The 4,821-nt window shown below is 41.2% G+C and overlaps 1 pseudogene; it reads right to left on the minus strand.

The window, feature by feature from the left end:
* Nucleotides 1-613: 613 nt before the first annotated feature.
* On the minus strand, nucleotides 614-4,821 carry LOC101608717 (annotated as a pseudogene).

A 4,821-nucleotide genomic window follows, 5' to 3' on the forward strand; every position in this document is an offset into this window, starting at 1 on the left:
ATGTTAAATGAAAAAAAAACTTGAAACATTCCCACTAATATTAGGAACAAGACAGGTTCTACTCTGTCTACTCTTATTCAACATATTACTTGAAACCCTTGCTATAGCACTGGACAAAGAGAAAAAAAAGATATACATAGGAAAGGAGAAAGTTATGGTATTCTTTTTTCACATTTTTTTAGTTATGTACACAGTGTATAGAGTCAAGTTGGTACTATCATTAGCCTCCTCCCTGTCCTCCCCCTCTGCAGGTACCCACCTTGTTGGGGAATATGGGTCGTGCATTGTGGCGTTAGCCGTCAATTATGGGTAAGAGGCAATGTCTCTTGTGCATAATGACCCAAAGTGTGGCGCTAACATTCTTTCTGCCCCTCTTTTGCAAATTTCCCTGAGCCATGTTGGGTTCATTTTAGTCTGCTTCACTGGTGAGGTCTTGGGAGCCTCTGTGTCTCTTCATATCTGGTTTGGTGGGAGTTAGGTGTTCTCCGTGTCTCTCTCCCTCACCCTTGTGCTGGTACAAGGTTCACCAAGAAAGCAGCACTCTTGCTCATTTCCTCAGTTACTCTTAGTTTCAGCTGGGGACATTTTGAGGTGTGATGGGCTTGTTCTCTCCTTACAATCTGTGTCCATCTGAAAAAGAGAAGCAAATTCTCCAACGGAGAGTGAAGTCAGCACCAGATAAATGAGATAAAAATTATTATTTTAGAGAGAATTTAATTGGTGTAGGCCCTCTTGTAGCCCACAATTGGTGGGAGCTTGATAATGGAGAGTGGGCTCATTTCTTGGATACGCTTTTGACATGTTTCCCGGATCCAGCTATGGGTTCTGTTCCACTAAGCAGAACAGTTAGGCAAATCAAGAGCAGTTGGTTTCCCACCATGGCTGTGTGGCACTATTGCACTGTGTGAGCTTCACATCAGGTTGTTTGCTGTTGAGTATCTTAGACCATGAGTTGTTTGGACAGATGCTGGTCATTTTCTCCCAGTCACTCTTATAGCTCCTTCTGGCACTAGAGGAGCTAACTGTCTGGGGACTGACTTTCTTCAAGTTTCCAGCCAGTGCTCCATGTTCTGTATCAATAGCATATGGTGTTTTCAGCAGTAGGGTCTTACCACTAACCTTTGGTAGGCCATCAAGTAGTCTGACAGAAATCTGTCTTCTTTTGGGAAACCTTGTAGATCTCTCTGATCAACAGCTCGTTGTGGATATTAGCCACACGGTGGTACTGGGAGTTACAGTTCAGCACCCAAGAAGAGAAGGAAGAAAAAGATAAGTAACATAAAAGAGATAGAGAGAAGAGGGAGAGAGAGAGAGAAACAGAAGATTAAATCAGTCTTCATCATACCTTCTCCAGGGCCTTGCGATTCAGGTGTTCCCTCTAAGGACCTGGTGAAGGTTCAACCATTTAGTGTCTTTTTGGATGCAGAATTTTATGGTACCATTGCCATTTGTGTCATTTTTTGTCCCCCACCCTCACTATTACCCTCCCCTCCTGCTCCACCCACCCTATTGTCTGGTCCTCAAGATGCTTATTAGTTATGGTATTCTTATTTATAAATGCTATGATTCTATACATGAGGGAACCTGTATTTTCCAGCAGAAAATGCCTAAGGTTGATAAACAAGTTCAGTAAAGTGGTAGGATGCAAAAATTACCATACAAAAATCAGTAACATTTTTACACACTAATGACAAATGTAGGCAGAAAGAAATCAAGGAAAGAATACCATTCATAATAGTTTCAAACATACCTTGGACTAAACGTAACTAAGGAAGAGAAAGATGTCTACAATGAAAAATTTGAAGAATAGAAATTAAGGAAGATAGTATCAGATGAAAGACCTCCTATGCTTATGTAATTGAAAGGATTAATATTGTGAAAATGGCCATCCAACCAAAAGGAGTCTGTACATGCAATACAATTACAACCAAAATTCCAACACTATTATTCACAGAAATGAAAGAAAAAAATACTGGTCTGGAGAGATTTCTTTTTTTTTTTTTTCTTTTTTTGGTTTTTTGAGGTAGGGTCTCACTCTAGCTCAGGCTGACCTGGAATTCACAGGGTGGCCTTGGACTCACGATGATTCTCCTACCTCTGCCTCCCAAGTGCTGGGATTAAAGGCGTGCGCCACCACACCCGGCTCAAGGAGAGATTTCTTAATGGTTAAGACACTTGTCTGCAAAGCCTAAGGCCCAGGTTCAATTACTCAGTACCCATGCTATTTAGTTGCTCAAGGGGGTGCATGAATCTGGAGTTTGTTTGCAGTGGGTGGAGGCCCTGGTGCATCCAGTCTCTCTCTCTCAAATAAATAAAAAAAAGAACTGCACAGTGGGCTGGAGATATAGCTCAGTGGTTAAAGGCATTTGCTTGCAAAGCACAGTGGTCCATGCTCAATTCCCCAGTACCCATAAAAATCTTAAATTTTTTATGGAAGCAAAAATTGTAGTAGTTAGCCAAAGAAAACCTGAGCATAATGAATACTGCTGGAGGAAACATCACATGAGATTTCAAGTTATACTACAGGAGACATAGTAATAAAAACATCATGGTCCTTGGACAAGACCAGACATGTAGACCAAGAGAACAGAATAGTGGACCCAGATATCAGTTCATGCAACTACAGCCATCTATTTTTTATTGAAGTAAAATCTGTATTTAAAATGTAGATACAAGATCATTCCATTCTGTTCAAGCATATTAAATACCTTCTCTAAGCTTCTTAATTACATTCTAGAAATTCCTGGAACTGTGAACATATCCTGTTCGGAAATGTGACCTCTACAAAAGTTTCAAGATTTAGGGAATAATAGTGTTGTGTGTGTGTGTGTATATTTTTTTCTACAAAAGTTGATTGATTTGCCAAACCATACAGCCAGGATTGCTTCTCTAAATGCTTTTGATAAGGTCAGATGTGCATGGCAGACTCGAGCTATGTCTTCACAGGACACTCTGTATTCCAGAGCCAGAGCAGCCTCATTTACCATTTCTCCAGCACTTGGTCCTATTGACTTCTGTCCATGAATCTTCACCATGCAGTCTGGGTCAGCATTTGTCTTAGCTCTGATGTTTGTAGCAAATGGGAACATTCCAACTTTGCACTCAACACCCTCTTCCTTCAACTGTTCTTCTAATTTGCCAACCCAAGCAACCTCGGGGTGTGTGTAGATCACCGACGGCACACAATTGTAGTCAATGTGCACAGTACCGCCAGCCATTCCTTCAACCTAGATGATGCCTTCATCTTCTGCTTTGTGAGCCAGCATGGGACCAGCAACCACATCTCCGATGGCATAGATATTTGGAATTTTGGTTTGTAATCTGCTAATGATTGGAATTCTACCTGTGGGATCTAGCTCAATTCCAAGATCTTCTAATCCCAAGTTCTGAGTGAAGGGTTGTTGACCAATGCAAACCAAGATGACATCACAAGTGATAACTTCAGCCTGTCCACCAGAAGCAGCTTCTATAGACACATCAATTTTTCCATCTGACTTCTTGGTGCAACCAGTAACTTTTTTTAAAAAAGTATTTTATTTTTATTTATTTATTTTACAGATACAGAAAGAGAGAGAGAGAATGAGAATGAATGGAAACACCAAGGCATCCAGCCACTGGAAATGAACTCCAGATGTGCATTCCCTGTGCATCTGGCTAACGTGGGTCCTGGGGGAATTGAACCTGGGTCCTTTGGCTTTGCAGGCAAACACCTTAACTGCTAAGCCAACCCTCCAGTGCACCAGTAACTTTTGTATTCAAGTTAAATTTAAACCCCTGCTTTTTTTAAAAAAATTATTATTTATTTATTTGAGACCGACAGACAGAGAGAGGAAGAGGCAGATAGAGAGAGAGAATGGGCGCGCTAGGGCCTCCAGCCGCTGCAAATGAACTCCAGATGTGTGTGCCCCCTTGTGCATCTGGCTAACGTGGGTCCTGGGAAATCGAGCCTCGAACCAGGGTCCTTAGGCCTCACAGGCAAGCACTTAACTGCTAAGCCATCTCTCCAGCCCAAAGCCCTGCTTTTGAAGGATGCACTGAAAGCTTTTTTATATTTCCATGTCAATTCCAACTCCACCTACATGACCCAAAAATTCAACTGCTGTTACATCTGCACCAAGTCTTTGCCAAATTGAACATAGTTCTACACCAATTACTCCTGAATCAATGACAGCCATCTTTTCTGGAACATTTTTTAAAAGATAAAGCTCCAGTAGATGACACGATGGTATCTTCATCAATCTTGATTCCAGGAAAAGGAGTAACTTCTGAACCCATAGCTATGAGAATGTTTTTTATATCAATAACCTGAGTGCTGCCATTGGCTTTTGTAGCTGTGACCTGAGTTTTACCAGTTATCTTTCCATATCCATTGACATGAACAACCTTTTTTGTTGGAATAAGTGGGCAATTCCACCTGTCAATGTTTTTACAGCAGTACTCTTCTGCTCCATCATCTTCTCTAAATTCAAGTGAACTTAAGACATTTCAATTCCTCTAGAGGCAAAAGCTTTTCAAAGAGCCATATATTAATAATGAGAATTATTCAATAAAGCCTTATAAGGGATGCAACCAACATTCAAGCATGTTCTGCTTAGTGTTCATTTTTCTCTCAATGCAGACTCTGTTACAGCCTAAATGGGCAGCCTTAATGGTAGCAACATATCCTTCAGGGCCAGAACCTATCACTGTTATATCTGTGTCCATTGACTGATCTATGTATGTTCTCACAGGCACTGCAGAGATTCCCTGTAGGCCATGAGATACTCGCCTAAAATGGCCTCTCTTGGCCAAGGAGCAGTACACATGACTCCAGCTCTGCAT

The sequence above is a fragment of the Jaculus jaculus genome, chromosome X (genome assembly GCF_020740685.1).
Source record: "Jaculus jaculus isolate mJacJac1 chromosome X, mJacJac1.mat.Y.cur, whole genome shotgun sequence".
In the NCBI taxonomy this organism is placed as follows: Eukaryota; Metazoa; Chordata; class Mammalia; order Rodentia; family Dipodidae; genus Jaculus; species Jaculus jaculus.